Source organism: Dermacentor andersoni, chromosome 9 (genome assembly GCF_023375885.2).
Source record: "Dermacentor andersoni chromosome 9, qqDerAnde1_hic_scaffold, whole genome shotgun sequence".
Lineage (NCBI taxonomy): Eukaryota > Metazoa > Arthropoda > Arachnida > Ixodida > Ixodidae > Dermacentor > Dermacentor andersoni.
In genome coordinates, this window is record NC_092822.1 from 13453584 (window position 1) to 13481018 (window position 27435).

General features: G+C 44.1%; 2 protein-coding genes across 4 annotated transcripts in view; one reads left to right on the forward strand and one right to left on the reverse strand.

The window, feature by feature from the left end:
• Positions 1–12238, reverse strand: part of LOC126527057 (trissin receptor-like) — an 85500-nt gene extending 73262 nt beyond the window's left edge. Inside the window, exon 1 of the mRNA XM_050174778.2 lies at positions 11065–12238. The gene's annotated coding sequence lies outside the window, so the exon portion shown is untranslated. The remainder of the gene's footprint in view (positions 1–11064) is intronic.
• Positions 1–27435, forward strand: part of LOC129383766 (uncharacterized) — a 644189-nt gene that overhangs the window by 176946 nt on the left and 439808 nt on the right. For 2 of the 3 annotated variants that reach the window (XR_008611637.2, XR_011890258.1), the window contains one exon: positions 13332–13529. The exons of the other annotated variant lie outside the window; for it this stretch is intronic. The gene's annotated coding sequence lies outside the window, so the exon portion shown is untranslated. Of the gene's footprint in view, positions 1–13331; positions 13530–27435 lie in introns of those variants that run through there. 3 annotated transcript variants of the gene reach the window in all.

The window sequence follows — 27435 nt, forward strand, 5'->3', positions numbered from 1 at the left end:
AGTGTTCGTCCGGTGCTGTAGTCGTCCCAGAAAGAGGTATTACCATCAGCTTTAGGACTGACCACCCAACGACATCTACATCTGCGGAACTAGCTGCTCTTCGAGCTGCACTTTGTTTTGTCAATCGGGAACCACCTCGACGATGGTGAATTTTCAGCGACTCAAAGGCAGCCCTACAATCTGTACTATCAGCTCTGCGTCGCGGGCCATTCGAACAGCTCGTATTCGATATTAGATGCCTACTCCATACATCACATGAGAAAGGACATCACGTGACGTTTCAGTGGCTGCCAAGTCACTGCGGCGTCATCGGAAATGAAGACGCCGATAAAGCCGCTCGGACAGCTCTTGAAGACACACAGGAAGAGGCCATACCACTTTCACGGTCCGACGCAGCCAGCAGACTTCAAGTGCTTGCACGGGAGATCACGCTCTCTCTATGGTGCACACCAAGCAGCCAGACCAACCGCAGCAATCATCAACACGACCTGCCCTCCTTGATGCATCTCTGTATGCCAACCGGACTCCGCCGAAGTGAGGCCACCCTGCTTTATCGCTTATGGCTAGGGGTGGCCTTCACGAAATCTTACTCGTTTCGCATTGGAATGGCCGACAACGCTCTCTGCAATGCCTGTCTTTGCGAGGAGACGCTGGAACACATTCTGTGCGACTGTCCTGAATATAATGTTCAGAGACAGTCCATGGCGTCCGTTCTAGCGCACCTTGACAATAGACCATTGTCAGTTGCAACCATTTTCACATATCGCCGACTGAAGACATCGCAGCTGAAGGCGACGAAGGGACTACTTCGGTTTATGAAGGATACGGGCTTGGACAAGCGGCTGTGACAGTGATGTCACGTACCGCACAAGAGTGACAGACTGTAACCAATGATGTGTGTGCCGTGTTATGTGCCCTCTATCTCTTCTCCCCATCTTTCATCCCCCCCATCCCGCTCCCATGTGTAGGGTAGCAAACCGGTTAGGCAAAACTGGTTAACCTCCCTGCCTTCCTTCACCACTTTTTTCCTTCCTATGTAATCAAATCTGTACCTGCAGCAGTCTTTGTTTTACAAGACGCAAGCGTATATTTTAGCTTAACCGTAAAGAATTCGTAGTCTGTACATGCTTTGACTAAAAACATGCAAGAACTTTTTAACTTTTTGTTTTGCCATTTCAACTGAATATTGAAACTCAGCGCAAGTAATAAGTGTGTAGATAATCATGTTGTATGGTTAACTGTATTTTACGCCCGTCTCGTCGTTTTCTGTTTCCTTATTTGCTTCACTATCTCATATTGTGTTGTTTACCACAATTGTCTTCTCGGTACATTTCGTCTCGCGTGTTTATTATTTAAGTACACCAGTACGAAGGCTCCGAAGCTGCTTCTGGGCACTATATTAAACATTCGATTGATTGATTGATTGATTGAGTGATTGATTATCAGTGTTCAAGCACACGTTGGGGCCTTTAGATGGTGTCGGCTACTCCTGTTCTCTGAATTTGTAAATGTGCCCCCAACGATGTAAAGGTTTCAAGCAAGGAAGAGATATAGTAATATAGTGAAAATAGCTGTAAATTTCTCATGCATACGCACAATATGATATACATAAATAAATCTACCCGCCGTGGTTGCTCAGTGGCTGTGGTATTGGGCTGCTGAGCACCAGGTCGCGGGATCGAATCCCGACCCCGGCGGCCGCATTTCGATGGGGGCGAAATGCGAAAACACCAGTGTACTTAGATTTAGGTGCACGTTAAAGAACCCCAGGAGGTATAAATTTCCGGCGCCCTCAACTATGGCGTGCCACATTATCAGAAAGTGGTTTTGGCACGTAAAACCCCATAATTTTTTTAATAAATGTTCCTTAGCAGTTCACAAAATTGTACATTTTCAGAGAAAGACCCAAATGCGGTGCTCGTTAATGGCAAGCACAGCACTCGAAAGCGTGGAGAAAACAGCTACAAGAACACGTACATAAAATGGATTGTGCAAACACAAATACGTGCAATGCTTAAAAAAATAACTTTCGCAAATAAAAAATGTTGCTTCAATCATATTTAGTAACTTTTAAATATTAAGGATCTTCCTATAAGCTACACTAATGTGTGTGCTGCACTGCGTTGCAAGTGTAATTCGAATAAACTTCTCAGTGTTATTTGCACTCACATATCATTGGTGTCCTTAGAGGTAAAGAAAGAAGTCAAGGGAAAGCTGTGTTTTAGAGAGAATAGTTGTATATAAGAGTTACTTTCCAGGTTGCTTTAGAGACTAAAAATAACTTGTGAAACGAATTTGTAATCCATTCGAATCTTCGTTTAACAGATTGAGCATTCGCCTGAACGACAACAGCCTGGAACTTAATCACGGTACAATTGGTTCAACGTCCGTGAAAAGATCTGATGGAACAAGGCACGCCACACAAAATCTGTGGTTTTCTTCACGCCGCGCAGCATGGGCTGAAGATCACCGCACACAATAGTCTCCCATTTCGAACAGTTTAGGTAGAAACAAACCTGTTGTCTTGAATCTTTGCCCGATTGGGACGAGAAGTTATAGAACGCCCTCTAGAGGCCTGTAGCTGTATAGCTGCCCAATTACCGGAAAGCTCGTCGACCTCGAGAGCAATTTGTCTTTGTTACGAGGAAGCGCGGCTATAACATCCTTCTTTGTTTTCACGGCACGTGCGGTGTTCCCAAGGAGCAGAAAGAAAACAGCCTGGACAAAATTACAAAACAGCCGTGTTTAACCTAAGCACTTCAGAGATGTAGGGGTCGCGGCACAATATTATTCAGCGAACTGGGTTGAGCCGGGGGAACCAACCACGTTCTTTTTTCATTTACAGAACACCCGCTGCCATGGTATACTATATTGGTGAATTCAGGCGAAATGTATAGTACGTCTTTCTCCGAACGGTCCAGAGCTTCAACCAGGGCCCAGAATCTACCCGTGTGTAGAAGCTGCGCGCTCATATACCAATGCGCAGTTTTCGTTTACCGTCCGCAGCTGTTGCGTAGGTGATGCGCAAGGAAGCTACATGCTCAGCTAAGTTCTTCGTAAGACCAGTTTTAGTCTCCCGTCCCGTATGCTTCAAAATGCTGACAGCTCTCAAATGTTTATCTCGATTGATCATGATGTTTTGTTGCAGACGATGATGTTTTGTTGTAGGGCTCTATACAGTGACTCAACTAATGGAGACTGTTCATGAACCCTCATATACAATAATCGAGGCCAAACAGATATACTATTCTTAGATCTGGCCAAGGCTTTCGATAAGGTGCTGCACCCAAAGGTTCCATTAAAATTAAATCTATATTCAAAAACCCTAGCTTATCTGAATGGTTTTCGTCTTACCTAAGCCATAGAGACCAATTTGTCGCATGCGAGGGATACTGGTTTTCCTTTTCGCCTGTAGAGTTTGGCGTACCTCAGGGAAGTGTATTGGGCCCCCTTTTATTTTTATCATTAATCAATGACATGCCGCAAGACATTACAGTTCCCATCAGACTCGTCGCAGATGATTGCGTATTATATAACCGTATTGAACACCTGCCAATCAGGCCGATTTAAATTCAAACATGCAAAATGTGAAAAATTGGTGTGAAAGCTGGCAAACGGTTTTGAACTCTGAAAAAACGGTTTACATGTCCATCCCTAGAAAACGAGGTATTATTGATTACGCTTATTCCATTGAAGGTGTCGCGTTAAAAAGAGTATCAACATTCAAATACTTGAGTTTAAAGCTTACCTCGGATTTGGGTTGGAATGAACACGTTGATTAAGTATCTTCTAAAGCACCCGAAAGCATTGTGGTCGCTTAGCAGAAATGTGTAGAATGCTACCACTGAAGTAAAATGCCTGGCATATAAAACTTTGATTCGACCAGTTGTGGAGTATGCAAAAATTGTGTGGGACCCATACATTTCATCTAACCAGTCTAAGCTGGATAAAATGCAGCGGCTTGCTGCACGATTTATTTTAAACAAATATCGTCGTTCCCGCTCTCCTACCCAGTTATGTGAACTTGCTCTACTTCCCTCTCTAGAGTCTAGAGCTGAGTATGACCGTTTGAAGTTTATTTTTCATATTCATGGCCATGTTAAAATTGATAAAGATGACTATTTTCACTTCTACGCTCGTAACTATTTTCGTCATCGCCACAGTATCTGTATCCCTCCTCCTACTCGAAATGATTGTTTTAAATACAGCTTCTTTCCTAGAGCAATGAAACAATGGAATCTATTATCAGACTCAATAATAAGGACGTCATCTATACGTGACTTCCTTGAAAATGTCAAAAGCACGTGTGTATGCATACCATAATTCGGCCAAATGTTAATGCTGTAATCACCTAGGTATTGTATTACATGCTGTATTTGCCATGGTATTAGTATCAGTGCATTCACCAAAGTGTACTTTTATTCTTTATCCTGTAGATATATTGTTGCTGGTATTGTCACTTACCACTCCTGTAATAGCCCAAAGTTGGGCTGACAGTATCAATAAATGAACTGAAAACGATGATAAGTGAATTCTCCTTTCAAATGGGGATCATACTTTATAATATGAAACTTTAAGACATTGTCACTATATGCATTTTAATTTTTTATTTAACTCTTCGCCTCTTCGCGATATTCTCGGCAAATATTGAGTAGACTGCTTATCATATATTGTAAGCTGACTTTACGTGCTTAATGTGGCTCGACTTTATTCAATTCTGTGTCCTACTTGAAATGCCTTCATCTGAAATTATTCCGTTTTTTTTTTCTGTGCGCTGGATCCGGCCGACAGTAGCCTATAGTATCTATGGCGTTGTGCTGTTGAGCTCCAAGCCGCGGGCTCAATGCGGTCCGCGGCGGCCTCATTCGGATGGGGGCGAGATGCGAAAACTGCCGTGGAGTGGGTGCACGTTAAAGAACCCTAGGTAGTCAAAACTAGACCGTACACTCCCACCCCACCCACCCCTACGGCGTGCCTAATAATCTTATTAGTAGATAATCTTAACAGACACGCCCCCCCCCCCCCCCCACCCCCGTTGTCTAGGCTCCTTCCACGAAAAAAATGCATGGTCTGCTGACGCACGGCGCCACAGCATATTCCCTCACCGACGTTGAATAGCACCCATTTCTTTTCAAGTCTACACCCTCGCCGCTAACATGCCCTCCGTCGTTGTCTCGCCCATCGGCCTTACCCCTTCTCCCTTTGAGAAGAAGCCTACCTATATATACTGTGCCGAGGAAAGCATATGCTGCCTTGAAAAAGACAAGTACACTTGTCGAAACGTCGGCTCCCGCTTTTACCTTGTTCTCGTTTTGCTCATCGTCTTGAATTTACATCTCCAGCCATCCCCGTGTTTTCCCTGGATTTAGGATTGAGCATGAACTTATGTGACTTTTTTTTTAATGCGTGTGGCCTTGATTATTAGCATTCCTATGTGAAATAGAATCTTCGAAACTCTTTTTTTTTTTTTTGCTTATATTCACCGCGCCAATATTTATCCTCTCACTACTGTTTGTAGACCCTAGGGCTTCACGGAACATGATTACCTCTTCATCTGTTTCTGTACGTTTCACGGAGATTGATTCCATCTTTATCTGTTTTTGGTCGTGCGACAATGAGATTTTATCGAGACATTCACAAATGTCTCCGCGGCATTTCATATCTACATATTACAAACAGCTAGATGGGTTTTCTTATTGTGCAAATCCTGTCTTATCACTTGTCCCATTTTCGCATTGTTTTGTTTTCTTCATAATAATCGCGCACTAAACCAGCTCACCTTCTCATTTGGCTTTCCCTCATCACTTCACTCACTCCTTCTGGAACAATACATCTTCGTTTGCATAAGCGAACACCTCACCAGAAAGCGTGCATGCCAGAGCATCTGTGCTCTATATATAGGCACTTCAGGCTGCTTGACGGAACTTGAAACCCAGTACATTGCGCTTATCTGTTTGAATTTATCCCGTGCTTTGTAATTCTTTTGTTTGTTTGCTTGTTTGTTTGTTTGTTTATTTATTTATTTGTTTTCGCCGACTGAAATCCCAGGTCTCTGTGAATGAGCAATTTCCTCTTCGTTGCCCGCAACCTTGGTTTTCGCGCTTTCTGTTGCAGTCGTAACAGTGGAATCGACTTACTGATCCTCACAACAGGCTGAAATATTGGTTGCAGATGAACTTATCGACTTCCTATTCCCACAATCATGGTTATAATCTAGCGAAACCAGTAAAAGCGAGCATACCCTGATACAACAGTCATGTTTCTCAACACATTTATTTTTGTTGTTATGGTTCGAAGTTCCTCTGAGCGACGCTGCTGGAAGGGCTTAAGCCTAAATTAACCTTATTTTCCCATTTGTCATATCAAGCTTCTCATCTCTGTTTTGTCAGCAAACAGGTTATTACACAAAGATCTCCGACTAAAGTAGCCGTACAATGGGACCTATATGCCACTCTATATTTCCCCGTTTTCTTTTTACTGCGCTCCTGCTATTCAGGTTCGTGTTTCCACCTGCTTTTCATTACATCGCTTCCTTCGCAGAAGGTCTATTTTCTTTCTAAGATATATAACGCACAAGGTAAGTCCTCATAAAATATAGCACGGCTACAATAAATTGTTGTCTTGGGTTCGTGGGGAGCGGTTCAGGTAACCAATCTTCTGTTTTTCCTGGAGCTTTGCGTCGTTTATTTACCGGCCAAACTTCGTAAATTATTCGTGATAAGTAGGCGCCTTTCGCCAGCTACATGCTCGGCAAGCTCAGTCACTCAAGAGTTGGTTGGCTCTTTGAGGACGAAGCAAGCAAGATGCATGGAAGCCATTCATTCTGAGAGAAGCTGCCTTGGAGCCGGTTCATGGAGTTTCCCTATATCTGACACCATGCAGTAGGCAAACACTCAGCTGTTCGGAGCCTGCCGTGCTCATATATTATAGCTGGCGCGCACTCTCGCCAAACCGTTCACCGGGCTCTCGAGCCTACCAATTCCAGAGGGAAATAAGCGTGCAAATATAAGTGTAGAAGTCGGGTACACAGCACGTAATACATTTCATCGGTCGCCCAGGCGGTGCTGCGATAACGTCAATAGACGATGCTTTTAATGGAGCATTCATCCAGTTAGGTTATTACAAGATCCGATTCATTGATAATAGATATATATGGAACCAGCACGTGCCACATTCGGCGCCTTTGTAGAGTGTGTTCGGGCTGATATCACGCATGGAAAGACTCTTCGCTTCAATATGACAAAAATGTCCTACTGAAATGTCACGCAGGGCTACCGCTTAAGAGATCAAATGTCTCTTCTTCGGTTTTCATGCTTTTCGGTTGCTGCTGTTTGTGCTTATCGCGTTAGGGCTAGTATGTTCAAAAGACGGTAACAATTAACCTAACGTATTCGGTCATCTTTCGACGTAGTGCGAAGCTGAACAATGATTTGTATAGATAACTCCCGTACAAAAAGAGAAGAGGCTTTTCAGGAACGCTCGTCATCATTGCTTTTCGCGAGGACGCCTTATGTCTTCGGTGACGACCGGTCTGCGGCAATTTTTCATGGATAATGTGACGATGCAGTGCTAGGTGACGATACACGAGGCGCAAGCAACACCTCACAGTGCTGAACTGTTGTGTCGCCTTTGTTTGCAGCTTTTCCGTCCCCAAGAGCTGCAGTCGCATAATAAAAAAATTTATTTATGTCTTTTATGAGTTCATTAATTTGATTGAACGACTTGTATTTTATTGTAGAAAGTACAGAATGTGCCGTGTTGTTACTATTTTTTCTATGTTGACTGTTTAACCATGTTTCCGAGATGTGCTTTACTGCCGCAACATTTCATCTTACCTAATATTATTACCATTTGATCATAGAACAGTTTATTGTTTGTTGAGAAGACGGTGGCGCAACAGTTGCGGAAATTTTTGATTTCATGCAAATAAGTCACTCACTGAAATTGTTCTGCGCCTGTGCACTTTCTATCTTTTACAGAAGGGCTTGATCTTGGACATGTTGGTGTCGTCTACAGAGCATAATTTCTTTTCACGCAAATAAAGCGTACCCAAGGAGGACACATTTACGTACTTTTTGTGTATATCCAGGGAAAACAGGGGGAAGGCGGGAGATGCAAATTCAAAACGATGAGCAAAACGAGAACAAGGCGAAAGCAGGAGCCAACGTTTCGACAAGTGGACTTGTCGCCTTGACGAAGACATGTTCACTTGTTGAAACGTTGGCTCTTGCTTTCACCTCGTTCTCGTTTTGCTTACCTCCTTGTGCATACGTTATTTTTTGCGCAGGAATTAATTTTCGGTAAACTGTATATTTATCCCATATTTTTGGCCTTCCCTTCTCCCTCCGAAATCTACCGGCTAAAGCAGGCTCACATAAGCGCCTTGTATTTCTTTCGTTCTCTCGCTTTCAGACACGACACAAGACATGCATTAATTCAACGTGGCCAGGGTAGGAGGTGCTTTTTAACAGCGGAGCTGTTCTAAGTGGAGCATTCGGCGTCCGGTATCAAGCAGGGGGGCAGGTTCCGGAGCTCCCCGCCAGAGGGCGCGCTGAGGTAGGACCATAGGCAGTATAATAGCAAGAGCCTGGTGCCGCAACCCACCACCCCGTTCCAAAAGGGACGCTCATAACGTCCATCCGTCCATCCATCCATCCATCCATCCATCCATCCATCCGGGGCCCCGCAGGGATGGGAGCGGAACAACAAAGGGCGCGCCGGGATAGGGGGTGGAATGTGGAGCAGTCTAAACAGAGCGCGCGCCGGGGGAGGGGAAGTGGGGTATAGGAGCAAGTGTTTCGCCAGCGCGCGCCTTTCCGCCTTATGGATTTCCCTCGGCGCGAGTGGCAGCGGGAGCTCGCATGAGAGGGGCAACGTTGACGTCGCGCAAATCACGAGCTTAGAGAGCGAGAAGCGCAAGCAAAGTGCCAGCGGAGGGAAGCCGCTACCACCGAGGATCGCTAAAGGGAAGCGAAAGCCAAGCGCCGGTAGAGGCAAGCCAAACCCCACTTTCAAGAGAAGACAATCCAGTCAAGGGCCAGCAGAGGCAAGCTAACCCCCAACTTAGACAGTAGGAGGCCGAGCAGAGACGTCGACGCAGAGAGATTCCTTCCACGGAGGATGCCGATGGACGGTTCAAGAGAAAATTCCTCGACGGTGAGCGCGGCCACAGCTGCAAAGTGTGTGATAGACCGTGGTTTGATCACAACCTCCCGCAACTGAACAGGGTGCGCAATTCGGAACCGAAGCTCGAGTATAGCAAAACGACAACGAGACAAATGACTTCCATCAAAATCGCGCTAAACACGAGTTCAAACTTCAGAAAACGACCACCAGCTTCGCTGTTTCCACAGCTTTCACTGCGTGGAACTGGCTTTACTTTGCTCTTCTCCCGAAGTATTCCGCCTGCTTACTCATCTTTTGAACAATTGTTTTCGTATCTTTTGGGTTTATTTTGTGAGGGATATTCACTCGCTCGGCGCTACTTTGTGGTCCCACTGCCCTGATTATCTAAATCAAGCCACACATGTGCGCCGAAGCTAAGCGTGAACGTCGGATAAGAAAAGAAAAAGAAGGAAGCTAAATGCGAAAAAGAGTACAAGAACGCGCAGTTAATACATTACGCCCCAATTAACGAATTGATTTCGGTTTTGGTGACATCATTCACATATAAACGCCAATGACATCTGCTTGGCGCAATATTTTTTTATAGATCACTGAGATGCTTCCCTGTCGCCTGAAGACCCCCCCCCCCCCCTTTGTTTTTTTCAAGCGAAGCTTGTACTGGCTTACAAGTTTTGGTTGCTGTCACGCAAAAAAAAAGAAAAGAAAATCTGCTCCCAGAGCAGAGCAGCTGCGGGAAAGGGCGGTTTGGTGAGCTGACAGCTGTGCTGGCGCCGGAGCGTGAGTTATTAATTTAGCAAGGATTCCAGCTGCACAGGCGCGCTCTCACGCCAAGTGCGCAACCAACCAGAGCCGTTTCGATTCCGCAGGAGAGGGAAAAGGCACGAAAGCGTATGTCGCACTGTGCCGGCTTCGTTTTCGTTCAGTTCAGTGTAGGAAAACTGATTTGACGCCCACGCGTTGTGCGTTCCGCCGAGGAACACGCAACATTCGACGAGTGGCGGCGAAAACTCGCCCATGGAAGGGCTCGCCGTCGGCGCGCCGATCCAGCCGTTAGAGCCGCCTACCCTAGGCAATCCTACAGGAACGAGAACATCTCGAGCTGAGGGAGCGGGAAGCCGAAGCAATCCGGCACCGTCACCTGTGGGTTACTTAACCGTGACGAAGGTCACGTGCACGCAGGACATGCTTCGCTGACCCACATTTTGCGATAGGCGAAGGGCTGGTAATTTTTTTTTTCATTGTGAATTTTGTGTGCAAAACTCGTTTGGTTAATTCCAGTTGCAGCGCTTCGCGTTATCGATTATGTTTTACTCGTTTTTTCCACTACTATCTTGATCCAGTTGGTATACAGCGGCTGTAGCATAATATTGTTGGATACCCGTTCGATCCCCAAGTCAGAAATAATATTTTAAGTAGAAAATTTTTTTTTCATGAGCCCGTATAGTTTTCCTTTTAATCATCACCATGCTTTTAAACATATGTAAGCTTTTAGTTGAGAAAATAACTTCGTTTTTTCCTACATTTCTACGTAATGATGCTTAAACTTTCACATTGGCCTTCAGCGTAAACGTACAAGAGAGCGAACAAGTGCCACTTGATGTGTCTTCACCATATGCTTTTCGACGAGTAAAAGTACTACTTTGGGCGCAATGATGTGCCGACATGGGCGAAAGCTTAGTTTTTTTTTATGCAACACGTAATAACTAAGTATGGCAAACTTAGTTCAAGAGGTACCTTAGTTAATTTTGGGGGGGAAGGGGCAAGGTAAAAAATATGCTAGAATATTTATTTTATTTGTTAGTTTCTTTTGTCAGCGCAAAATCACAGCGCAATATACTTCCGAAATCTCGCGGTGACCAGCTCGCTAATAAAGCATTGTTCGCAGTCAAAAAATTATCTTTAGAAGATACCGCGAAAAATAAGAAAACGTTATCTTACCTCAACAATCCGCCAGCCAGATGCTTCAACGCTGCGATGACGACACAACAATGCTGGTATTTGAGAACATATTGCACCCTTCAAGAACAAGAAATGTTGTTTCTTCCTGGCTCAGTTCGGGAACGTGTCGACACTTGCACGGAGATTGCACTACGACTCTAGCAAGGTTCGTGAAATGCAATATTGAGCGTAATTATCACAACACTTTAGTAACCTATCGTAATATCCCTGCTCACAATTCGTAGAACTTAATCTCAAGAAGCAGAGGGGATAGAACAGCGCCTGGGGAAAATGCACTACCATTTGAAGTCATCAATTATACAGACGCTGTCTTCACGTCGTGGTTCGTAAGTTTGTTCTCCTCATGTTGACTCCATGCAGCAGCAGGGCCCTCTTCACGATGAATCCAGAAAAACCCGATGATGGTGCCTAAGGGACATTTTGGTTGAGCAGCCAGAATTTGGGCGTAAAAATTACCCTTTCGTTCAAATCAATCAACAAGTGTGCGCGCTACTCCGTGACAATTGCACACTTAAACATACACACCGGCACTGTTCTCTCTGTTACTTGCTGAGTCTTCGGAAAACCGGGAAGCTATACGTCAACCTTTGTGACGCAGAAGAAAAGTGCATGGTGATAGACGTATGCGTAGCGCAATCTTGCAGATTTTAAGACTTCGCATTGTGACAAAGGAAAAACGAAAAGAAATGAGGCGAGATTTGTTCCGACCGGCACTGATAAAGGTGTTATAACTTGAGCCGAGAGAGTTCACTTTACACCAGACTTGCCAGCGGCGATAGCGCTTCTCGCGAAAAGCGACGAAAGGCCGTAGCGGATGTGCATCCGGAGACGGAATCCGCAGAGCAGGCGGTGAAGCTGGAATATCGCGTACCGACCGCGGTGCAAACGCCGAGCGCTCTGAATGAGCCGGAGTTTGCGGGCGGACCCGGCGTGCGAAAAAAAGAAAAGACACAGGAGGCGTGACGACAGCGCCGGAAACCGGAAGTGAGCTGTGACGTCACACGCACCGACTCCCAGAGCGCGTCGCTTCTTTCCTCTTCTAGCACCAACGCAGCCGTCCTCCTTCCTTTTTTTTCTCGTTCACCGACCTCTCGTCCCCTCACTCCTCCACTCCTTCCTCACTTCCCTCGGAGCTTCCCGGTGGATGCCTTCCTTCTTTCATCCTCACGTCGTTCGCTCAAGCAGTGCTTCGCGCACATTGGCGCGACGCACGAAGAGGAATGTGACGCGTCGCGTGCGAAGGAATGCTGGCGGAAGCAGCATTGGATGCGATGGAAGGCGGACGCTGTGACAGTTGTGCTTAGTTTACGAAAGACGGGTGCTTGTTTTAGTGCGAAATGCCAAATCGCGGGTGTAGGCGCAGAGTGTAAGGAAAATGCAGGAAAAGCCTCTTTTCAACTCGCACCGCCGAGCGGCCTCGTGTAATTGTTTGGTATTCTGTATATGAGCCGGGACTCGGACAATCTGTGGTGCAGCCACTTGTCCTTGCCTTTTGTCGCTTTATGTTCCAATGTTTGTATAGGGAACCCCGTTTATTCTCTCTATAGCTACTCCGTTTAAGTTTGCCGACCCTGTGACGCCCCTTTCTCCTTGCATTATTATTATTATTATTATTATTATTATTATTGTTATTATTATTATTATTACTATTATTATTATTGTTGTTGTTGTTGTTGTTATTGTTATTATTATAATTATTATTATGTCCTTTTGTATCTTATATTCGTAACTATTACTCTACAAAATGCGTACGTTGTATCCTTGCTCATTCATATACCATGCATTCTACGTAAATTGTGCCATATTTAAAAAAAATGTATAAATGCCACGTAGCTGGACAGGACCAAGGAAATGCTTGCCATCGCTGCTACTGGACTGTACCAGAGCTTGTGACCATGGACATCCCTTTGCGGCTGACTCTTTACTTTTTATTATCTCTCCTTCTTATATATTCTTCCACTTTCCTGCTTCCTAAGTTTATGTAGCTCACTGGGCACGTCCTTGGTTCACCTCCCTACCTTTCCCTTTTAGTTTCTCTCTCTCTTGCCATCACACTAATTAAGTTAACTAAGTTAAACTGTTTTGGACTATATTTTTTTCGTATTTCACCTAACTACATAATTAGTTGTAAAAAGTGCCGCTCGAATTTTCCGCATTTGGCGGGCTTTCTTTCCGGCTTTTTATTAATAATTAATACCTAATGATGTAATCAGGAGAAATACAAAGAAAAGTTTGACTTCCTGCAGGTGATGGCCAACATCATTGCTTCGGCTTTCTCCATCTACGTTTCACCCGAAGAGCGAAGCTTTGACAGCGATAGCAAGCTTTAGCATGGTGTTTCGACTTATCGGATGGTTTACCTTATATATTTTAATAAATATATGTATTTTTTGTTCACTTTCCTACTGGAACCTAATACATATAAATAAAAGTGCTCCCCTGAATTCTTGTCCAGTTTCTGGTAGTGGTTGAACGAAATTATTTTTGTGAAAATTTAGCCAGCGAAACTAAAATGGTGATCTCCCTTGCGAGAGAAGGCAGCTGTCGCTGTCGAAGGAATCGCTGGAATCTGCTGTCTTTTTGTTTTAAGTTGTAATGTTTGACAACATTTCTACTGCGCTCGTAAAAAATTTTTGTTTTGGAGCTAAGTTTGCTGCGTCAGATGCGTTTAATTTTGTATTCCCTATAGTCAAGCGAAGTGGTAGTTAAGTGAATACTAATAGTCTGCTCATACTTGTATATACTTGGATAGAATAGAAATTGGTCCTGCTACGAATAATTGTTGCGGGCAGTGTGAAAACTAGATCATTTTCAATTTGTCGTGAAAAATAAACAGCACCAAAAATAACTGATATTTTAAGACCATTAAAATTTTCGGAATTTCCGCATATCTAGCACGACAGATACATTACATGTCAGTGCTACGAAGTGTACATAGTCCATTCAGCAGGGATCTAAACATGGTGACTACGTAAACGAATGCGAACATGCCTCTGCTAATAAAGATTTGTGGACAGGGAGAGCTAGGCAAAGGAGCAGGTTTCGTCCCAACATAGCTTTACATCGTTTCGGGTCACGTATGAACTAAAGGAAACTGGAAGGGGTGCGATTGAACGACTCGTCGTAAAGATATCACACAGGCTTATCCCGTTTGCCAGTGTTAAGCTCCCAAGAATAATCACTCAAGTGAGTAGACACACTTCTGCGAAGAAGGCACTGAATGGCTGCCTGTGTGGGTCGAAAAGCTTTTTCGTGTCTGAGAAAAGCGTGTCGAGGCGTTTATCTGAAACGATAGGCGCCTTGTCCAACAGCAGCAGGAGCTGCGAGAGAGCCTTATTTGTACTTATTCTATTGCTCTGCGTAGCCGAGACGACTTGCAGAGCACTTCTATTGTGTGAAAAAAGAATTAGCACTGAAGTGTAAGGATCTGAGAAAAATTGCGCAGCAGTAGAACCAATAAAAGACAAGCCAACACAGGCGCCGATTGTCAACTACTGGTTTATTCATAGGAAGGACTTATGTACATACATGGTGGAAATATATCAAACATACCCAACGTGACAAAGTAAGGTCACTTTGCTGCATGTCAGCGATGAAAAGAGCATGAAGAACGAAAGAAAGGCCGGCTGGCAGAAGGCTCCTCCAGCGATGTCCAAACATCTGTGCTTGGAAATCGCATGCATCCATCCTGACTGAACGACGAGTTCTAAAAACGCGCAATATACATCAAGTTAACAAGTTTTCCTATTGATAAAGAGAAATGTTGTGCATGTAACCTAATCGGATCACACAAAACAATAAAATCAGCTGCAATATGCTGTCTCAACGAGTCGATGCGAAATTGTAGAAAAATTCATAATCTATATAACAATGATTCACGTGATGGCTAAAGCTATTGCGACTGTGTCTGGTACATTATATGGCTGCGAAACTTTTCCTCTAATATTTTTATGCAACTACATGTCTTGTAAGCTGCGTGGCCTACGTATGATTTCGGTGCCGGTTAGCACGCGGAATTCGCTTCTTGAAAACATAATTCGTATTTTCTCTGCATCTGACATACGCAATTTCATATTAGACCGGATTGTAGCTTCTTTCTGTATCGGTCCAAATAGTATTGTAATAATCTGTTTTCATATCAATAATTTTCTTGAGTGATTGATTTTTTGATTGAATAATTGAGTGACTGATAGATAGATAGATAGATAGATAGATAGATAGATAGATAGATAGATAGATAGATAGATAGATAGATAGATAGATAGATAGATAGATAGATAGATAGATAGATATAGATAGATATAGATCGATATAGATAGATATAGATCGATATAGATAGATAGATATAGATAGATAGATAGATAGATAGATAGATAGATAGATAGATAGATAGATAGATAGATAGATAGATAGATAGATAGATAGATAGATAGATAGATAGATAGATAGATAGATAGATAGATAGATAGATAGATAGATTCATTGACTGATAGCTCTTCAAGGCAGAGGCAGAGAGTTCAGCCTTGGTACGTTGTAGTGTGCCATTCGCACAAGCTACTGGGTGGGATAAGCCGAAAATCAAGCCTAGACAAAGATTGGAAATGCTGGAAAGTGTTTAATATGTCCTTGTATTCTTTTTTTTATCTAAGGAATACCAAAAGGTACATGAATAAATATCAAAACTTAACAAAAACAAATATACAGACATGACAAATCTTAACAAGATACAAAAGATTAAACCGTGCTGCCCTGAACTATGTTATTAAGAATTTCAAGAAGCGCCTGCCCTCTTCGTACCTTATTTTTGTCCCCGAATTTGCTAGCTTTACGTGCCCTCGAACAACAACAACAACGACGACGACGACGACAACAGCAACAAAAGATGTTACTTCACCAATGTAATTTCACTTGCCTTTCAACGTGCTGTGTGTCTTTCAGCTAACTGTTGGGTGCCTTGTGAATGTTATAGTTTGCATAACTTATCTTACATAAGTTAAAGGGCGAAGTAACGTAAAAATAAGTTTAAAAAGCGTCTCCAAATAAGTGTTATTAATTGCCCAAATAACTTTTTTAAAATATACGTCTGCAAGGTGGTGCTTAAAAGCGTAAACACTATGGTTAGAGTTAGTATGGCACACGCGTACAGCTGAAGCAAGCGATATTTTAGGTGACCTATTACGCCACTGCTCAGATATAAATCGCAAACGAATACAGAAAGCATCTAATTATTTCTTGTTGCTGCCATGACAACTGAATTTCGCTGGGCATTTATTTCTTCTTGTTGTTTAGGAAATTGTCCTTGGGTGCAGGTAATGGGAATTCAGGTGGCTGCAGGTACAGTGGTAGTTTTTCGATGATTCAGTAAAGTAATGAAGGTTGTAAGCCAAGATCGAGGCAAGCCAACTAAGCTATTTGCATGACGTTTGGGGGAATCGGTCGTATTAAATAACGCACGTCATAAAGAGAGCATTAAACGGGCCTTACGACTACAACTTGCGTGCTGCAACGTTTGCTTATCAGTTTTGCTTTTAAGAACCAGCGATTTGAGGATAAAAACTGAGGAATATTGTAACCCTTCGGTAGAGTTTTGTAACGGCTTCCGAGAAAGTACTGCTATTGATGGCGCAGACGTGTTCGTGTCAGTCGCACTGCACATCTTTCGGTGGGTGCAGCGTAACAAGTCCGCGCCTTCTTTGTGAGTGCTCTCGTTTCAACCACCCAAGAATAACGCTCTCAAGTGCACTAGATCTGCTGGACAAGCGCCCACTCATGGAAATCGAAATTTCTCGACACTGGCCAACACAGACATCAGCACCACCCGCTGTAAAGGTGCTGCTGCGTTACCTAAGAGATTAAGTAACGCAGCATTTGCGACTGTGCACTGTGTGACGTTGTCTTCGGTGGGGCATTGATACTGTGTATGAGTATGTGGTCCCTTCACAAGACAGTGTGACACCACCTGCACCGAAAGTTCTAGATTATTCACCATTTCCTTGTTCTCACATCGTCCGTGCCCATTTTGCTCTTCCGTAGCACAGGGTATTCTATCGGATATGTCCTCCGGTCAACCTCCCCGCCTTTTCTTTGCATTTGTTTCTCCCTATCCCCCCCTCTCTCTCTCTGTGTCAGAAAGGAGAAGCAGTTGGCACTTTTTCTCGACAGGCAGAACATCGATAATCGAAGAAGGAATCCCACAGCTACATCCCGTGTTCTGTTGTCTGGCAAACAATGTAATAGAGTGTAGCACAAATAAGGCCAATGTAAAACCAGCAGTTAGTACATGGCGCCAGTTGGCCTCACTGGCGAGCAAAACTGCAACGATTATTATACTTAGTGAGCCCCTCGCCTAACCAGCAATCGTCTATCTTGCGTTGCCAGAGAACCATTGCTAGCAGCTATATCTGACGTTCATTATCTTGAGCCCTATATCTCCCGTCCTGAATGTCACCCCGAGCTGTGGATCCCAGAGGGCTTCTTTCTTTTGTGCGTATCTGTGTGCCGCAACGAACCCCGTGCCATTAAGGCACTGGATACAACGGTGTCAGAACCAGCAGTGGGCTTCGGCGCAGACAGCGAGTCGCAATAAAAACGCAAACAAGAGCCTTGTAGCTAACTGATTATATACAGGGATAAGATGCCTCAGAAAGGCTGACCAACGTTTCAATAGGGGGACCTATCTTCGTCGTAGGTCCTCTAATCGAAATGTTGGCCAGTCTTTCAGAGACACCTTATCAATGTCTCTAACCTTTATGCCACAGTGTGCTACTCCATCTCTCAGCCCACTTCTTGATTTTGGATTTGCAGCTAACTGAGTGTGAGTAGCGAGAACATGACGCATCCTACCGTGCAATATTCCGTATCTGATGCGGAGTGTATCCTTTCTTTTCTTTCGCGGGATGTTTTGTGCAATTACATAACTCGAAAGCTGGTATCTGATATGAGGGAATTAGTAACCGTGCGGATTACTAGATGTATTCGACTGTCAGACATAAACACTCCATGTTTAATATTCGTATAATATTTAGTCTATCACGTCGCTAAAGATTATTTAGCTTAAACTGCCTCGGTTCCACACTTCTAGTCTTCCACGTGTTAGTGTTGGAAACAAGTAGGGTCTTTTTACATCGCTTGATGCATTCTTTCAGAACTAAACTGCAAGTACAGTATTGGTTCTGCTATTGATGTTTTTCATTTCGTTGCCCGTTCTGGTGAGTGCTAACTAAAGAAAACTTGTCTGATGAAGCGAAAACCGGCAGAACCCTTCTCACAATGAATGTCGACGTTAATGCGACCAGCATTATTGCACTGAAGAAAATGTCACTTGTTTCTGCATTGTTACAAAAAGAACGGATGTTCCGAATATATACAGATATCGCGAAACCAGATCGATAAAGGTAAATATTCCGGCAGAGCCCATGTCACGATGAATGTTGACGTCAATGTAGCGACACACCATAAGGCCACGACCGAAACGTGTCATGTATGAAGCGGGTATGCAGCCGGGATCCTTTCTCGCCCTAACCTCTCAACACGCTGTGCCATCTGGAGCTGCCGCAGTCAAGTACCCGTGTGACGCGTTTATGAATGTTGACTCATACAAGGTTGTCTTAATCTATATCACGGTTGTTCGACTCCGCCTACCACCGGAAAAATTTAGAGGATTCTTTTTTTGTCATTAAAGAACGGCCCATACCTAGCGGCACCTGCCCAGAGCCTCAAGTTGGCCTCACGAAGGACCATTGAAGAGCGACACATACCTAGTTATACGCAGCTAGGGACCCAAGTCGGCGCAAAAGACGTTCATTGAAGTGTAGCACACACCTAGCGCCACATACGCAGTGACCCAAGATAGTGTTGAAGAGGTTCATATTGAAGAACGGCCTATAAGCAATGGCAGATACCCAGTACAAGTTGGCATGAAACGGTTTAACTGATTAGCGGCACATACGCAATATCATACTTGTGACACAAGTTGGCCCAACGACCGGTTTCGAACCCTCTTCCATTCGCCGTGCTGGCGTAATGACTTTGGTGTTGCACTGCTCAGATCGAGGGCGCGGGATCGAATCCGGCCTGCGGCAGCCGCATTTCCATGGGGGCTGAATGCACAAATGCCCGTGTACGGTGCATTGGGTGCACGTTAAAGAACACCAGGTCGTCTGAATTATTCCAGAGTCCCCCACTACCACGTACCTCATAATCATATCATGACTCTTCCACCTAAAACCCCAAAATTATTCTTAAATCCGGTTCCCTCGTCACAGAAGCCGGACGCTCGAACCACTAGGCCGTGGGTTATCCAGTGACCGAAATTAGCGGTAAAACAGTTAGAGACACAGACCAGACAAAGAAACAGTTTTACAGCCCCCAGAAAGTGCGTGAAGTATCCTAAGAATGCTAATCATAATAAAAGAAGTCTGCAGGTGCTCTTTTGACTCTTACAATTCTTAGGGTATTTCACTCACTTTCCGGAGATTATATATATATCTCTGTCTGTCCGTCTATGTAAATGAATGAATGAATGAATCAATGAATCTCTTTGATGTTAACTCGGAACACTGGATATGAACCGCTTGGTCTATGTCGGTATTCAATATATGTATTTGAGGCCTTCTTAGGTAACGGAGCATGTGCTATTGCGTATTTGGCTGACGTTAATGACCGGCAAAACCACGTTGCGCGCGGCCTTCGTGGCGTCACAGCTATAGATGGTGCAGCGCGTGCATTGAGAAACGCCAGAGAGTACCCGGCGTCAGACACGGATCGAATTAACGGAGTTTAGTGTTTCGCATTAATGTCAACGCATTAACGTCAACCGCATTAACTTCGACATTCGTCTTTAGATGGGTTCATTCCTTCGTATTCCTGCCTTCACTATCCGACACACCCTTCCTTACATGATCCTTCCCCAAATACGGAGCAACCACCCCCATTAGTGTGCTACCTCAGGTCATTTTTTTCCCCTGCTTTCACTGTTTACCTGCATCTACTTTCTCATCAGAAAATATTCGATAATTGAATAGGTGCTGATGAGGCGTTCAATGCAGGCGTTCAATTCAATTATGCTGCAGTACATACAGCATAAAATCATCCTCCTATTTTGCACGCGCGCTTATAGAGATTACAATTGCATCGGTCAGCTACGTTGCATCCTTTTGACAAGCTGCTACCGCTTCAAAGTAAGTTCGCAATGTTTCTACAGCTAGGCAGATTGTTTGTGCCAGGTCTCATTACTCCATTTGTGGCGCACACGAAATATTGTCTATAATTTTGCTTCTCTTAGGGTCATGAAACGGGTATGAAAGGCTGGTTTAAGCAAAACTGAGACTCTAAATAAAAGATAAACACATAATAATATCAACGTATTTGTTCTGAAATAATTTGGTGTTTGATCTAGAGCGATAGGCTGTAAGTTTGATGCCATATATTAAATTAACGAAAAAGCAAAGGAAGCGCCAGTGTTGTGTTTAACGTGTTTATTTAAAGCGCTGTTCAATATGGTGTAATACTTTTTGTGTATTGCACATAAATTAGGCATATGCACTAGAACATGATACATTATCATGCGCTTCACATGGTATTCTAAATCTTCGAGTCTCGCCACCATTAAAGGCGGGATCAGTGCATCTTTATTGACTATATAAGATTTCATATTCCAGCAAAGCATGCAAGGACAAGGACAGTAAGCAATTCTTACGCTTGATGTATACAAGATACCATGGCACCGAGAAAACAGTTGAACGGGTAGCTGCGGGTGATGTCACCTCTGGACTTTGTTCGTGCACGACCTTTTTTTTTGCTTGCGTATTTTAATTAGCCGGCAACAGGAACCTAGCAGTACGTGCGGGTGCTGTTATCTAGTGACAATTACGAACAGAATGAAGTAGCTAAAAGTTCATCTTTCCCACGTAAATCTGGGCGACAAAAGTGGTAACCGAAAGGACGTCGCCATGTTTGCTACCTTAGACTTTTTAATCTAAAAATAATTAAAATACCCGCCATGATGGCGTAGTGGCTATTGCTTTGCGCTACTTAGCCCGTGGGCTCGGGATTCAATCCCCGCCACGGCGGGGATTCAGAAAGGTGAAATGCAGAAACGCTTATGTATTGTGCATTGGGTGCACGTTAAAGAACCCTAGGTCATGAAAATTACCCCAGAGTCCCCCACTATGCGGCGTGCCTCATAATGAAATACTGGTTTTGGCACGTAAAATTCCAAAACTTCTTTATATAAGATAATGAAAATGTGATGCATAAAATGAGAATTTACGTGTAGTACGTACGTATGACCGATGTGTAAAGTTAGTTCCGCAGTTTTGAGAAATATACGATAGCAATATATAAAATGTCGATGTAGGAGTTGCAATTTGTGAAAGAATGCGTTTGCAGCTGCCTAATCTAAATGAAGCCACCATACTCAGGGAGGCTCAGGATCGCATTGGCTGCGCGTCTCCACTGAATCGTATCTCGTCGTCTGCGCCTGCAGGCCTGCACAGAGTATCAACATGGCGGCGCCCTTGCAGTGGCCGATTTCGATGCATGGGCCCTAAGGGGAGCTTTTCCGCTTGAGTTGATTATATTAACTATGTTCCTACCCACGAGTTCCTGTAAGCCTTAATATTATGTGCAAAAGCCCTTTAGCAAAATGAGCTAATGTATCGGTGGCTGGGTGTTTGTCTTCGGTGTCAGTATGCCACCATGTACCGCCTTCATTTCTGTCATTGCTTTTATGCAATGATATAAATCGGGTAAATTTTTGTAGCGGTTGGATATGTACTTTCCAGTTATGCTAGACATGAAATAATCGATGTTATCATATCTGACACTCCTCTGACAAATTTATCGCAAGGAGTATTTTTTCTGCAATTTTGACAAGACTCACTGAATAATTGAAGATTCTTAGACCGTTATGAAGCTGCGTGCTTTTTGTGGTGATATAACGCGAAAAATACAATAAAACTAAATCAACAAACACAATTATTTTGTGCCTGAAGGGGTTAATGTCTCAAAGAAACACAAATGATATAGGGGAAGCGCCGTATATAGAGTAAGGTATGAATAGCTTTATTCGGTCCTGCAGGTCAACCATAGGTTGACACGGGCCGCTCCCACGTTGGGACTGTCAGGCCAAGCCCTTCAGCTACATCGCGGGCCTTCTGGACGGCCCGTAATTGGTCAGAGAGTGATTCACTGTGTAGCATTTGCCGCCACCATTCATGTTCTTAGTCACAGTCTGTGAAGACCGCAGGGCACTGCCAAAGCATGTGGTCAAGAGTAATGATGCCATTGCACTTATTACAGTTGGTTTGAGTTTCCCTCTCCGGATAGATCCTGTTAATAAAATCTGGACTTGGGTATGTTCTTGTCTGTAGCAAACGTAATGTGACCGCTTGGGCTCTGCAAAGCTTACCGTGTGGCAATGGGTATTCCCTTCTGCTTAAAAAATAGTGATTCGTGATTTCGTTACATGTTAATAATCGATCCCTGTGTTCCCCGGGTGAAGTGTAAGTTGCTCGGTCTTGAAGAGTACGGCTAGAAAGTCCTCGTGCTGCTTCATTTGCCACCTCATTGAGGTTTCTCCGAGCTCCGTCCACCACCCCCAGATGTGCAGGAAACCAGCGGATTTCAATCCTCTCACTGTTGACCTTCTCTAGTAATCTTGTTGCTATCCATGTCACATATCCGTTAGTAAAGCTGCGTATGGCTGTTCTAGTATCGCTGTAAATATGTGTCCACCGATTAGCCCGGATTGCTAAGGCGATTGCTACTTGTTATACTAGTGTTAGGTCCTTGGTATAGACGGTGATGGCATCCCGTATGTTACCTTGAGTATCTACAAGAACGGAGGTATACGCATCCTTATTTTTAACCCAGGTAGCGTCAACGAACACCGCCTACTGCTTATGTTGATCTATGTATTGGAGGAGTGCCTTCACCCTTGCCTTCCATCTCTCGAAGGTATGTGTCGGGTGCATGTTTCTAGGGAACGGGGTCGTCTTTATTGTTTCTTGTAGTCCCGCTTGCAATTCTGTTAATAATTCTTCGTTGGTGTGGTTGTTAATTTCTACGCCAATTTCTTCGAGTAACGCCCTCCCAGGTCGTGTCCCCCCCCCCCATTAGTCTCTCCTGGTGGGCCAGCTGTTGAGCTTCAGCTATCTCTTCTAGTGTGTTATGCAGCCCTAGGCGCGATAAGCAATCATTGGCCGTGCTGATGGGAAGTCCTAGTGCAGTTCTTATAAGTCGTCTGATTAAAGAGTTTAGCTTGTTCTCATCAGCTTGTGTCCATTGTAGCATGCCTGCCACGTACGAGAAGTGGCAAAAGGCGAATGCATTCACCAATCTTATGGCACTGTCTTCTCCTAGCCCCTTATGCTTGTTGGCAATTCTACGCAGAAGCCTAATGACTTCTTCTGACTTGTTAGAGATATGTTGTATCACCCTGCAATTAGATCCATTCGCTTGCAGGAGAAGTCCTAGCACTCTAATAGTCTCCACCTGCCTGATTGGTTCTCCATTATGGGCGTATATGTCAATGCGGAGTTCTTCCTCTGGGATATAACCGCTCGGCTTGTGCCCACGCTTACTCCTCCGTAGTACCAATAGTTCTGATTTTTTTTTATCAGAGCAGATCAGTCCCGCACTCTCAAGTATTGTTTCCACCACATAAATGCTTTCCTGTAGTTTGGTCTCTGCTTGTCCCATATTACCTTCAGCACTCCAGATTGTTACATCATCTGCATATATTGCAAAGTGAATACCCTCAATCTGCGCGAAACCTCGAGCCACTTTTGACATTGCCAAATTAACTAACATGGGAGATAGGACAGACCCTTGTGGTGTCCCACGATTGCCAAGTTCCAGGGTTTGGGATTGGAGTTCGCCTAGCCTGAGACAAGCAGAACGGCGATCGAGAAAGGCTTTCACTATATTGTGCAATCGTTTACCCAATCCCATCTCCGTGAGGATATCCAATATGGCCCGGTGCTTGTTGCGATCAAAGGCCTTTTCTACATCTAGGCCTAGGAGAGCTCTCGTATGTAGCGGGCTAGCAAGAATACGGTGATGTTTGATTAAAAGCATTCTCAGTATAAAAGAATTCTCAGAGAATAAGAATTCTCAATATGAAAGAGTGCTGAGAATTATTTTTTTATCTGGATTTGTGTAATGGACTGCGGAATCTCGATAGAGAGTAGCGCTAGCATCATGCTCCCATCTAAATTCTGGCGTAGCAGTGAGTAACCGAGCCCGCGACTCTTGATAAGCAGCAGAATATCGTAGTCACTAAGCGACGATAGTAGGTTAAACCGAGTCGGTATAGAAGCACTAACGTTGGCAGACATAACGAAGCAGCATTCTAATTACCGGCGACCATAGCTGCAGTACAAAAAGCACAGATAAGAGGTCATTGTGCGGTGAGTGTCAAAATTTCACTAAAGACAGACAGCTAGCCCCGGTAAACAAAATATTCGTAGTAAGCTTAACGGATTTAATTGCTTAATGCCTTAATCTTTCGGTAATGTCAGTGGTGAGGTCCTCCGTAAATGGCAACATTAGCGCTAGGCAGTGACTCCCTTATAGGCTTTACGGTGTTGACATGCGTCATAATAGCCATATAATAACACCAAGCGCCAGCGAGTTAATTAATGCACTTTTTCAACGCACGAGAAGTGTTGATTCTCTGTTTGGAAGGCAGGAATTCTACACCTGGACAATTTACCCTACCCTGTAGAGTCCGATCATCAGTTGGGAATAGATGCAGACCTATCGTGTTTCGTAAATGTCGAGTCACAAAGGCTACTAGTTGGTCGAGCTATCCGAATAATCGATACTGGGCGCCCATCCGCGCATATTACGCATGCAGAAATTATAGAGCGGCTTGATAGCTGAAGGTATTAGTTTAAAATTTTTTTGAAGACCACACACGCCAAGACATCAATAAAATTGAGCTAAAAAGTGTCGAAAAGCAATTCATTCAAAGATGATTTGTGAGGATGACAATACCCGGAACTTCCAGTAATAGATTGATTGCGTTCATTAACAATATCAATATTTCTCCTTTCAAAGTTTTCTTAAGGTCTAATACACATACTCAGGTAACATAGATTTTCATACAGTAGCACCACATAAAATATAATGCTGCCATTTTGAGTTAAAGGAGCATTACATTAACAATGTTAGACGTATGATGACGTGTTGTATGTTTACAAAATAGCGCTCCCTCGAGGTCCTCGGCGTTGATCTGTTAAACTGGCTGGACACATTGTATTCGCAACATTTATTAACTAGGGTTCCAGCCAATGGCAGGGTAGGTGCACAAAACATCAGAGCTGAGAACTTATGCGGGTGTTAACTTAGTTCGAGTCTTGAAACAATAGGCGACTATACAAGGACCTTTCGCACGCTGTGTCCAAAAGGGCGACTGACATTTTCCTTATGAATTTTGGAACAAATATTCCCAACTCGAGCATCGCACGGCGGGGGTGCCTGCAGATATCCAACAAGGCTATTACTCTAATTTGATCCACATTGCTTGAGTTTTTGCGAAATTATTAATTGGCACGCTCATTGCTTTTCTCCGCATGCTTGCAGGAGGGATATCTTGACGGTGGTCATTAACTAATTTCGTGATGCATTCCTTTAGCTCTGGCCAGTTTTAATTCCACAATGAAAAATTTGCCTGAACGTAGATAAACACAAATTAATGATCAGCGCTTCATAATTTTTTAGCTAATGGGTGATTCTGCCACAGTTAGAGGATTCCGCAGCTGATAATATCAGTTGGTGCAAGTAAAATTATTTTCACTGCAATGTATTAATAAACTCGGGTCTCACCATTTGAAACATGCATTTGTGCAGTATGACCGCAGTGCCCGAGCGTGGGCAGCGGGGCTTTTCTTTCCTTTTTGAAGAAATTTATAAACACATGTGCTGCTGCGCACGTCGAAGAGAATAAATTACCGCTTGTATAAGCCTGCTTTGTACATAAACCGGGAAGGAAGCTTGTAGAATACATTTTTTTGACGAGCAGTTTTGCGCACTTGTGTTCAGCATATAGACGCGCTAAAAATTAAAAGCAGAAAGCGTTCCTGGGAAGCACTACCCGCACATCAAGCCATATTAAGGCTGTTCGAAGTGGCTGAAGTGAATGCGTAGGATGAGAGTGACGTAATATTATGCACACCATCCTAACAACTTTGCGCCCACTTTACGAAAAAGTGGCGCCGAAATAGGGCACGTGGAGACCGTGTTGCACTTTACTTCGCCGTTACACTGGAGTGTTTTATTGCAAAGCCACCTACTAAGAGCGCCGCGCCGTAATCTAAGGCAAATAGCCGACAGAAATTTGTTCGAACGAGGCATGTGTCGAGAAAGACGGCGTGTCCTGCATGCAGCAAAGTACGTGATTGATTAAAGCAAGAACCAGGGAGGCGGTGCTTAAGAAAAATAATAAAATAAAAGCGTGATGCAATTGGTTTTACCGGCCTGCAAGGGCACTTTGAGGTGCCCCAGATTAAAGCCCTGTCGAAGTTCTTTTTTTTCTTGTTTTCACTCGTAAAGCTAGTGAAGAGGCGTACTGCATTAAAATTCGACCGAAATACCGTAAATTCTTTACTCCGGAACTTCTTCAAAGCAGGCGAGACTAGTAAATTAGGCTTTCACGGAGAACGTTCGCGGCTTCATCTCGCATCGGAAAATCGTTGCGTTTATTGAGTGCTTTTCTGCGTTTTCGCTCGGTGGAAAAAAAAAAGATTGTAAAAATTATGCAGGTTCCACCATCTGTGCGAATCGATGTTATGCAAAGCATTTTGCAGGTACCTGGCTATCCAGCATTGTTTGAGGTTCCGCAGAGGATTCCCCGTGGGACAACGTGTTCCTGTAAAATGATTAGTTGTGTATGTGTGGGTTGCGAGTGTATGTGCCTGTGACGACAGCAGCATTCATGACGACCACTGCGTTGAAGCTGATCGTATGGCCGATCGTGTGGGCACGGCAGGACAAAAGGAATGAACCCTGAAATGCACACCCTGTTTTTACAGATTTTCCTTTGCGGTGCGTCTGCCCTGGCGCTGGAACCGGGCTCATGCTTCCTTGTCTCAAGCATCGAAGTCCATCAGCTACGCCTACCTGCGTGGCCTGCCGCTGCCTGGGGTGGCTCAACGCATGCGCATGGACGAGGAACCGCAGCGGTGACAACGGAGCACGCAGCCCTTATAAGCCCAGTCAGCGACGAACTCACCCGTGGGCACGGCAGGACAAAAGGAATGAAGCCTGAAATGCACACCCTGTTTTTACAGATTTTCCTTTGCGGTGCGTCTGCCCTGGCGCTGGAACCGGGCTCATGCTTCCTTG